The 11,952-nt window shown below is 38.1% G+C and overlaps 1 protein-coding gene across 13 annotated transcripts in view; it reads left to right on the forward strand.

Moving 5' to 3' along the window:
• Window positions 1–11,952, forward strand: part of Mbd5 (methyl-CpG binding domain protein 5) — a 370,190-nt gene that overhangs the window by 220,883 nt on the left and 137,355 nt on the right. The window lies entirely within an intron of this gene.

Consider the following 11,952-nt stretch of genomic DNA (forward strand, 5'->3'; position numbering starts at 1 on the left):
CATATCACTATTTTTAACCACTATGTAACACTTCAATTTATTAAGACCATAAAATATAAAACTTCTTTCTTGTAATTGCATTTGAGATTTTTTTCCAGTCTTCTTTGATAAACATGACTTTTATGCATACCTTGTACATATTTTTGTACTCATGTTTGATGATTGAAAATCATTTCCAAAAGTGTGCTATCTGCTCTTAAACACTCCTTAGATTTATATGTACCTGTATACAGAATCACAGCTGTGTGTCACACCCCACTGAATGCCTGTGAGAGACTAACTTACACTACCAGGTATTCTTTGAAATAGCATTGATTCATGAAAGGATAACAACTAAAACCTTTTAATTTACATCTCACTAACACTTCATAAGAGTACTCCTTTCTATTGAGTTCTGTCAACTTTTGTATTAGCTGTTTTTGTTCTTAAATCTAATGAAAATTTATTAGATTTTCATTTTTATATTATCACCAGAGTGATGAACATTAATTTTTAACTGAAATTTTCATTCTTATGAATATCTAAACTGTTCCTCATGGTGACACTTTGGTAAGTTTTTTTTTTTAATAAAAGTAAAAATCATATTAAAACTGTGAAATCTGTATTGAAAGTTCTGTCTCACACTTGCAATCCCAAGACTTGGGAGGATGGGGCACCAGGACTACCATGTGTTCAGCGCAAGCCTGGGTGCAGAGTGGCCTCCAGGCCAGTGGTGTCTACAGTGAGGGAAAACTCCCTAATTCAGAAAACAATCATTAAATCTGTACATCTTTTCTATTGTAATATGCCTCTTGAGTTTTCAGTTTTCAATATTTTTCTTTAATGTTTGATTTTATTTTGTATGTAAACATATTTGTATCATTTCTTCCCAAAGAAGGTTATTAATGTGACTATAAAGTACATATCTATAACACAACCCCTACAACTAAGACCCAAAGAACATCCCATAAGAGGAGGGAGGGAAAAAGAAGAGACAGAGGATGAGGGTGTCTACTATGTCTTTTCTGTATTTGACAAGGAACGGTAGCCCTGAAAGCTTAGCAATGTGGTGCCCTAACAAGACCTGCACAGTGAAAACACCAGTTACCATCACAACACAGAAGGGAAAACGTCACAGGACCCCAGCCCTGCGCGCGCGCACACACACACACACACACCACACAGTGCATAACATAAATGGACTCAGTGGCTTGTATTTATAAATAGTGTGTGATTATATTTGTTTTCCTGTAGTTTATGTGCAGGTATGTATATGTGTATAAAACAGTAACTAACTAAATCATGAAGAAGTCATCAGTAGGACATGGGAAGAATTGGAGGAAGACGAGAGTACTCTGAAAGTTATATTAATACAGTACTTATGTAATTCTTAAAAATTAATAAATAAATGAAAAATGTTAGTAATGAATCCTCACATTCCTAACTTGGCATCAATAACTAAGAACTTGTGGATGGTCTTATTTTCTTTATGCATCTTGTTTTATTTTGACGTAAATTATAGGTATTATACAATGTCATCTGTTAGTATTTTAAATGTACACACTCACTCTAGATGTAATTTTACTTAACTTTATTTTACATCTGTTGTACTTTGACTGAAGTCACATACTTCCATTACAATATACTTAGAATATTACGTCTCAGCATTAGCCAAGATTATCATTACTTAATTTGCTGTTTCAAAATTAGTCCTATAAGAAGTTAATTGTACTAAACTATTTCCAAAAAAAAATTGATTATCATATAGTAAAAACAGATTGCTCACAAATCTACAAAAAATTCTGTTTTTATTGGAATTATCTTATTAATAACTATAATTGTTACTTAGACCATTATGTATATTTCATTTTAAAAACTTTGGTATGCTCTGTCTTAAATTGAATTCTGTGGATGTACCAACATGGACTTTCCTAAATCTTTTAAGCAAAAATTTAATATATGCTTTGTGCTGTAACAGAACAGTCATCTTGTTATCCCTGAATCAGGTGGAATATAATGCTACATCTTTTGATGCAATCAATATCTGACTCATTTCTAAGGTATCAGTTGAGAAGAAAGTAGTACTTTCACAGGGTCGTCTACAGATCTGATAGTAAATTAATTAGTAGCTCTTCATAGAAAATTGAGAAAATGTCCCCATGATAACTACAGGCAGAAGAACTAAAAACTATTGTCAGGTGTAATTCTTAGTTAGTGACACAATAGCAGGTTACCCCCAACTAGAAGTAGACTTGTCCTTTCATAGAAAACACATACATGAAAAATAAATTGTAGTCATGGATATAAAAATCATGTATGATTTTATAATTTAAAAAAAAATCCTTGGGGATGACGGAAAGATGTCTCAGTGTGTAAGACCACTTTTTGCTCTTATGGAGCACTGGAATTTGCTTTCCAGTGGCTTATAACCACATATAACTTCAGCTCTGGGGAACTCAAGGTGTTTTCTAGCCTGCAGGCACCCACATACTCATGTGTGTACTCACATCTAGATACATCATACATATAAATTAAAACAGCAAATATTTTTAAAACAAAATATTTGGAGTAATAGCAACTCATTTCTTTTTCCTTTCTCTCCCTCTCTCCCTCCCCCTCCCCCTCCCTTTCTCTTTCTTTTTTGGATTGAGAAGAGCAGAAAGTTAAACTTCAATTTTTTCCAAAGTCATGCATATAGAAAGTTTCTTTCAATTATCCTTGATGACTTTTGAAAAGTAAATGAGGTTCTAGAAAGTTAGTACCAACAATAACTGTGCTAAATTTTGGTTTGCTACTTTAAGTTTTTAGTCTTCATAATATGTAATTGAGGTAGAAGGTATTATTCTCTCTGTAGATACAGTGATTCTGACCTGAGACTCGCAATCACTCTTCTTGAAAGAGGAGCTTCTTTACCAGATACACCGATGTGTTTATATTGTGAATCACTACCTCACGTTAATTACTGTCACCCTCACTTGTCATTATTGTAGGTGCTGTGCAGAGACATGCTGTCAGTGCCATTTTTGAGTAGGCAGTATGTTGTAACTGTAATGACCATGCTGTAGAGTAGAGGAACATCCAGGGCTTTTTCCCATAGTGGAAGAGCTAATTTATATCCCCCTAGAAATGAACGTCCTTCTCCACACCATCACTTATATTTTGCCTTCCTAATAATAGTGATACTAGTAAGTATAAGGTGGGCTAGTTTGCAAAAAGAGATTTTTTAATACAGTATTTAGTAGGAAATTGTGTCTTGCACTTCATTGAGGCAGCTTGCAAAGCAAGGGGATTGCAGTGGTCTGTCCTAGAAATAGAGCAAGATATATGTTCACTATAACATATGGCAATAAGTAATATATTTACTTACTATCTAAGAAAGAATAAGAATCAAATTAGTTTTGGGTATGGTGTGATTCTAACTTATCCCTGGGTTTCAGAAAACCTTACATCTTAAAATTAATTTTTGCATTTATTGAATTTATTTTGTTTTTCAAATAAAAGCTAACTTATGAAAATTATATTATAAAATTATAAGCTAATGGAACTCCTCTCCATCATCAATGCTTTTCATAAGCCTTGAAGGTCTTAATATGCCCATTGGTTTTGTTACATAATGTCATGCATAGGCATTTTTGTTATTAGAATTTTCTTTTATAAATGAGTCAAGAGACCCAACATTCCAATTTACTGCTGTTAATCTTTACTTCTTGGTCAAGTTATATCTGATGGTACATATGAATTAAACAAAAACTGAACTCATGAAAGCATAAGAAAAATGTTTTAAAATGAATTTACAGGTGTAGTTCTAAATAGCCATCACAATTTTGACTTGAGGCTTTTCTAGGGATTTTGAATAATGATTAGGTGAGATGTGGGCCTCAGGCAAAGCCTCAGGGCATGTGTGCTCCTAGCCTGTCATTCATTCTGGGAAACTGGGCCTTCATCTGTAGGTATTGTTTGTAACACCAGAGAGAAAGAAACCTGAGCTAGACCCTTCATCCCAAGGGTCATCTCAGGAGTCAGATTACCAACACAAGATACCTTCCTAGAGTTCTAAATTGCACCTGTAATTTTAATGTTTTAGCCTAAGTATTTTATTTACCCCCAAAAATACTCACATCTATAGCTGAGACACCTAGAATATAATCACTACATAAAATTGGGTTCAACAATTTTGGCTGTTAACTCACTGATGTAAGATTTCTTTAAAATAAACTCCATGTATCATTTTTACTAGAATTTCATGGGGAAATTTATAATTGTAAATTCTGATATCTCACTATAATTGCAAGTTTTCTTCTAGTCTAATGTGGTAAAGTTATGAACTGTGTATTGAAACACTTCTGAAAACCCTGAAGTCTTGAGTGTGTGTCTTGATGTTTATCAAGTATTGAAACAATCTCTTTATTCTTCAAAGCTACCTTCTTTAATGAAAACTTTGTTATCTGAAAGTTGTAGAAATTATGTATCACCTTTTAAAGTAGGTGTGGCTGCACAAATAAACACACTAAGCATTTCTAGTTCTCACTTGGTCTCTGGGATCACATTAGAAAGGAAACTTAGCATAAAATGACCAGGGTGTGAGACTCATAGAAGAGCCCGCTTCACTCTCATTAACACTCTCACTTTACAAGAAAGGACACTGAGTCTCTAAGAGGCTAAATAAAGGACTAAACAGCATGTGGAAAACAATAAAACAGATTTGAAAATATTTCCTATTTGTATAAATTTATAACAAATTCCTATTTGTATAAATTGTTTCTTTGTCTGCTAAGATCATTTTTCTTAATGATCCCAAATTTATTCTATTTTCCTTGATAAAACAAAACTATCATTACTATTTCGTGTTCAAAATAATTTAAATATAATTAATAAAAGTAAAGTAAGTATGCAGCTCACTTATGATTCTAAATATCCCTCTTCCCTCCTGACCCTAATTGAGGCTCCTTAGCTTGTAATAATGTGCTCACTTTGTTCCGCACATACTTGCTGAGAGCCTACTATGTATCAAACTTTATTATTGGTCTCTTTAAATATCTACATCAATATACCCTTCTGTTGCAAGTTGAAAACAAACTTTTTTTACATTCCGTTTCTTACTAAGATTACCACCACTCTGTTCTTAACCCTTCTTAGTAGGTGTAGTTTTTGAGAGTCCGAGAGATCAAATTAAGCTTGTCATGATAAGCAAGCACTGTGTCTCAGTGCTATACCCTAGACTCTAAATAACTTCATATTTCTTCTAATGCACATAGCTTATACTTAACTAATCAGCTGTTTCTTCTGTTATTTAATGGAGTGAACCGTGTGAAAGGAATTCAGATCATGTAAGCCTTCACTTAAAAATGGTTGGAGTCAAGATTTTAAAAGCATATCCCATTATAGAGGAGACTAGCATCCAAGAGGCTTTACTAGAGAGGGTCCAACAGATTGATCATGGCTGGCTCTTCAGAAAGGCTCTACACATTTAAAACCACCCTGGGAGCAATATGGATTTTTTTTTCAAGATAAAAAGAACCCATAGATGTTGAAATAACACTCAAGAAGGGGTTATGGAGCATATTGCCAGCTTTTCTATCACTGTGCAAGTATGTGAGTGAACCTAGATTTATTTTGGCTAATGGCCTCAGATACTTCAGTCCATCAAGTTCTTGTCTTCTGAAATGAAAGAAGGATTCGGTGAAAGGACATAAACAGTTAAAACAAGTTTATATAGGAGAAGGAAACAGCACAAAGTATATACTTTAAAGCATGGTATCACAAGGTGTAGCAGACCATTGTGCTCTGTACTGTGGGTGGAAAGAATTTTATGAATATATACGAAGTACCTTAGTTAGGGTTCCATTGCTGTGAAGAGAAACCAGGACCACGGCAACTCTTAAGGAAAGCACTTAATTGGGGCTGGCTTACAGGTTCGGAGGTTTAGTCCATTATCATCATGGCAGAGAACATGACAATGGGCAAGCAGATATTGTGGTCGAGTAGTCAAAAGATCTGCATCTTGATCCATAAGCAGAAGAGTAAAACTGTGTGACACTGAATGTAGCTTGAGCATATATAAGACCTCCAGCCTGCCTCCACAGTGACACACTTCCTACAAAATAGCCACACCTACTCTAATAAGGCCATGCTTCCTCATAGTGCCACTTCCAGTGAGCCAAGCATTCACACACGAGTCTAGGGGCCATACCTATTCAAACCAACACATTGAGTCTTTTCTCCTCTTAGATCATGGAGGACTAGATCTCTCTTTTTGAATAATTTCCTCCTTGATCCTCTACAAAGTGAAGGATTGATTTAAACCACAACACAAATGTTACTACAGTTCCAGCAGCATCTTTTGAGGTTATATACCCTTTATTATTGAATATTTGTGACTGGAACGTGTCCTGATACCTTAGTTTCTGAGCAACCTAGCTGCACCTTCAAAAATGTTTACCCACAAAAGAGCATTCTGACCCAGCTGGAAACACAGATACAATAACACAGCTGCAGTTTTCCTTAATCTCTGCATATGTAGCCCCTTGCCTCCAGGCATCAACAGGTTTTGTCCCATTAACTATGCACAATGTTTTATGACTAGGTTCTAAGTATACCCTACTTATCCTTCATCTCTTCACTTTCTACAGTTCTGCCCTTGCTTATCTTATTTTGGTATTTCTATAAGCAATTATATTTATGTCTCATAAAACCATAATTACGTATGTACATAATTCTTTCACTTTTATTTTATGTGATTATTTGTATTTGTTCTGTGTTTGAGTGTTTTACCTGCATCAGTGAGCTTAAACAAAGCATGTGTATCGGGTGCTTTGCAAGGTCAGAAGAGCTTATCAGATTTCCTGGAACTGTGGGGTTGGATAGGAGCCATCATGTAGATTCTGAGAAGTGAACCTAGGTGCTCTTCAGAAGTACTAGATGCTCTTTTCCCCTGAGCCGCCCTCCAAGCCCTCTAGGATGTACTTGATTTAAAAACAAACCTCACAGGTGCTGTTTGCTACAGGTCACATACCCCAGGTGGATACAGTCCTTTAGCCCTCCCTTCTTTCATTCTCACTTATCCACCATTGCCATTGTTTCAGTGGCTGAAAGAATGCCACATACACAGCTGCCACTAAGCAGTTTGTACTTTAGCTGATGATCGTAATGCCAAGTAGTCTTTTATATATTTACTCATGTCATTTGTACTGACTGGTTTTGTGTGTCAACTTGACACAAGCTGGAGTTATCACAGAGAAGGGAGCCTCTCTTGAGGAAATGCCTCCATGAGATCCAGCTGTAAGGCTTTTTCTCAATCATCAAGTGGGGAGGGCACAGCTTATTGTATGCAGTTCCATCCCTGGACTGGTGGTCCTGGATTCTATAAGAAAGCAAACTGAGCAAGCCAGAGCAAGCAATCCAGTAAACAGCACCCCTGAATGGCCTCTGCATCAGCTCCTGCTTCCTGACCATCTTGAGTTTCAGTCATGACTTCCTTGGTGATGAACCTCAATGTGGAAATGTAAGCTGAATAAACCCTTTCCTCCCCAACTTGCTTTCTTGGTCATGATGGTTTGTGCAGGAATAGAAACACTGACTGAGACATCATTTTCCAGTTTTCTAGAATTTCTACCTGTTTTGTTTGGTTTGTTTTCCTTGCAGTTTTTCTTCATTCATTACAGTATTTTACAACTGTCCATTCTATGAAATGCTCTTACACCTTTTTTTGTTAAATTTATTTATTTGCTTTATAGCCCAATCACAGGCCCCCTCCTTCCTCTCCAAATCCCACCCTTACAAATACCTTCCCCCCAATTCCCCTCTCCCATTCTCCTCAGAGAAGAGGAATCTCCCTCCCCTTGTGTACCACCCTGCTCTGGGTCATTCATTCCCACCACAATAAGTACATCCTCTCGCACTGAGGTCAAACTAGGCGGCCCATGTTGGGAAAGAGGATCTGATGGCAGGCAACAGAGTCAGAGACAGCCCCTACTCCAATCGTTAAGTCACCCATATGAAGACCAAGCTACATGTGTGTTACAAATGTGTAGGGGGTGTCTTAGTCAGGGTTTCTATTCCTGCACAAGCATCATGACCAAGAAGCAAGTTGGGGAGGAAAGGGTTTTTTCAGCTTACAATTCCATACTGCTGTTTATCACCAAGGAAGTCAGGACTGGAACTCACGAAGGTCAGGAAGCAGGAGCTAATGCAGAGGCCATGGAGGGATGTTCCTTACTGGCTTGCTTCCCCTGGCTTTCTCAGCCTGCTCTCTTATAGAAGCAAGACTACCAGCCCAGAGATGGCACCACCCACAAAGGGCCTTTCCCCCTTGATCACTAATTAAGAAAATGCCTTACAGCTGGATCTCAAGGAGGCATTTCCTCAACTGAAGCTCCTTTCTCTGGGATAACTCCAGCTGTGTCAAGTTGACACACAACTAGCCAGTACAGGAGGCTAAGAGCATGCTCTTTTGTTGGTGGCTCAGTTTCTGTGAGCTCCCATGGGCCCAGGTTAGTTTACTCTGTAAGCATTGTATTGTCTCTGAATTTCTTTCAATTCACTGTTAGATGAACCCTCTCAGGAGTCAGTTATGCTAGGCTCCTGTCTGCAAGCATAGCAGAGTATCATTAATGGTGTCAGGGGTTGTCTCTCTCATGGGATGTGTCTCAAGTTGGGGCCGTCATTAGTTGACCATTCCCTCAAGCTCTGCTCCATCTTTCTCCCTGTGAAACTTGTAGGCAGGAAAAATTTGGTGTTAAAGGTTTTATGGATTGGTTGATGTCCCCCAAAGTGGTTGTACAAGATTATACTCCCAACAGCAGTGGAGGAGTATAGCCCTTGCTCTACATCCTCTCCAGTATGTGCTATCACTTGAGTTTTTTATTTTGTCCATTGTGACTGTTTTAAGACAGAATCTCAGAGGCCTTTTGTCATTTCTCTAAAGACTAAGGACTTCGAACATTTTTCTTTTTTTTATTGTATATTTTCTTTGTTTCAAATGTTATCCCCTTTCTCACCCACCCCTGAAACTCCCTATCCCATTCCCCTCCCCCTGCTTCTATGAGGGTATTCCACAACCCATCCACCCACTCCTGTCTTCCCGTCCTCGAATTCCCCTACGCTATGAATTTCATGAATTCATTGTTTTTAATAGCTGAGTAATAATACTCCATTGTGTAAATATACCACATTTTCTGTATCCATTCCTCTGTTGATGGGCATCTGGGTTCTTTCCAGCTTCTGGCTATTATAAATGAAGCTGCTATGAACATACTGGAGCATGTGTCTTTGTTAAATGTTGGAGAATCTTTTGGGTATATGCCCAAGAGTGGTATAGCTGAATCCTCAGGTAATACTATTGTCAAATTTTCTGAGAAACTGCCAGACAGAATTACAGAGTGGTTGTACCACTTTGCAATCCCACCAACAATGAAGGAGTGTTCCTCTTTCTCCACATCCTCACCAGCATCTGCTACACCTGAGTTTTTTAATCTTAGCCATTCTGACTGGTGTGAGGTGGAATCTTAGGGTTGTTTTGGATTGCATTTCCCTTAAGACTAAGGATGTTTGTAGTGGCTATTCCTGGTTGTCAACTTGACAATATTTGGAATGAACTGCAATCCAGAATTGGAAGGCTCACCAGTGACCCTTATCTGGAGGCTTGGAGATCCTTATCTGGATCTTGGTTTGAAGATCTTGAGCCATAGTGGCTATGGATTCCAGAAGATTGAATCTCCGAGTTTAAGGAACACACCTTTAATCTGGGCTACGCCTTTCATCTGGGATTAAAGGTGTGGCGGAACACACCTTTAATCTGGGCTACACCTTCTGCTGGAGACAATATAAGGACATTGGAAGAAGGGAGTCTAGCTCTTGCTCTTGCTCCTTCGCCTGCTTGCTGTGTGAGACTAAGTAACTGCTAGATCCTTGGACTTCCATTCAGAGCTGCGACTGAACCATTGTTGGGAATTGGGCTGCCGACTGTAAGTCATCAATAAATTCCTTTACTATCTAGAGACTATCCATAAGTTCTGTGACTCTAGAGAACCCTGACTAATACAATGTTGAACATTTCTTTAAGTGCTTCTCAGCCAGTAAAGATTTCTCTATTGAGAATTATCAACTTAGCTCTATACCCCATTTTTGTTTGTTTGGTTGTTGTTATTGTTGCTGTTGTTGTCTCTGTTACTCTTCAATCTTTTTTTTACAGACCTGTCTTTATCCCCCTCCAGATCTACCTTCTGACTGTCCTCATCCCATACTTCCTTCCCCCTTCCTCATCTCCAAGAGGATGTCCCCAGCCCCTCATCCCCTACCCCACTAGACCTCCCCACTCCCTAGTCCTCAAGTCTCTTGAGGATTAGGTGCATCATCTCTCACTGAGGCCAGACTAGACAGCCCTCTGGTATACATGTGTTAGTGGCCTCATATCAGCTAGTGTATGCTGCCTGGTTGGTGGCTCAGTGTCTGAAAGATCTCAGGGGTCCAGGTTAGTTGAGTCTTCTGGTCTTCCTATGGGGTCACTCTCCTCATCAACTTCTTCTAGCTTTTCTCTAATTCAACCACAGGGGTCCCTGTCCATTGGATGAATGTATCTTCATCTGACTCAGCTGCTTGTTGGGCCTCTCGGAGGACAGTCTTGTTAGGCTCCTATTTGTAAGCACACCATAGCATCAGTAATAGTGTCAGGCACTGGAGCTCCTGTTGAGCTGGATCCCAATTTGGGCCTGTCACTAGACCTCCTTTCCCTCAGGCTTTTCTCTATTTTTTGTCCCTGCAGTTCTTTCAGAGAGGAACAATTATGAGTCATAGTTTTTGACTGTGGGATGACAACCCTATCCCTCCACTTGATGTCCTGTCTTTCTACTGGAGGTGGACTCTCCCTACTGTAGGGCATTTCATCTAAGGTCCCTCCCTTTGAGTGCTGAGAGTCTCTCCCCTCCCAGGTCTCTGGTATATTCTAGAAGGTCCTCCCACTTCCAATCTCCCAAGGTTGCCTGTCTCCATTCTTTCCGCTGACCCTTGGAGCCATTTTTTAATTGAGTTATTGGGTTTGTTTATGTATTTCTTGAGTTCGTTATATATTTTAGGTATTAGTCCTCTATCAGATACAAGGTTGGGAAGATCTTTTCCCATTCTGTAAGCTACTGTTTTGTCCTATTGATGGTATCTTTATCCTTCCAAAAGATTTTCAATTCCATGAGGTCCTATTTATTAATTGTTGCTCTTTAGTGCTTGAGCTATGGGTGTTCTGTTCAGGAATTTGTCTCTTGTGCCAGTTAGTTCAAGGAAGTTCCCCACTTTCTCTTCTGTTAGATTTATTGTATCCAGTTTTACATAGAGGTCTTTGACCAACTTGGACTTGAGTTTTGTGCAGAGTGATAGATATGGGTCTATTTGCATTCTTCTACATGTAGACATCCAGTTAGAATAACACAATTTTTTCCAGATTTTTTTCCATTGTATGGCTTTGGCTCTCTTAAACATCAAGTGTCCGTTGGTGTATGGATTTATTTCTGGGTATTCTTTTTGATTCCATTGATCAATCTGTCTGTTTTTATGCCAGTAATACACATTTTTTATTACTCTTGCTCAGTAGATAAGTTGAAGTCAGTGATGATGATACCTTCAGAAGTTCTTTTATTTTACAAGATTGTTTTAGCTATTTTTTGTTTGTTTCCTTGTTTGTTTTTCTGTACGAAGTTGAGAAGTTTTCTTTTAAAGTCTGTAAAAGAATTGTGTTGAAATTCTGATCGGAATGCATTGAACCTGTATCCCTAGTTGATCATGGTGGATGATGTTTGTGATGGATTCAGTTTGGATTTGGTTTGTATTTTATTGAGTTTTTCCTTCACTGTTCATAAGGGAAATTATTCTGAAATTATCTTTGTTGAGTGTTTGAGTGTTTAGTGAGATCACTGTGACTGTGGCCTCATAGAATGAGTTTGGCAAATTTCCCTCTGTTTCTATTTTGTGTAATAGATTGAAGAGTAT

Source organism: Mus musculus, chromosome 2 (assembly GCF_000001635.26).
Source record: "Mus musculus strain C57BL/6J chromosome 2, GRCm38.p6 C57BL/6J".
Classification (NCBI taxonomy): Eukaryota; Metazoa; Chordata; class Mammalia; order Rodentia; family Muridae; genus Mus; species Mus musculus.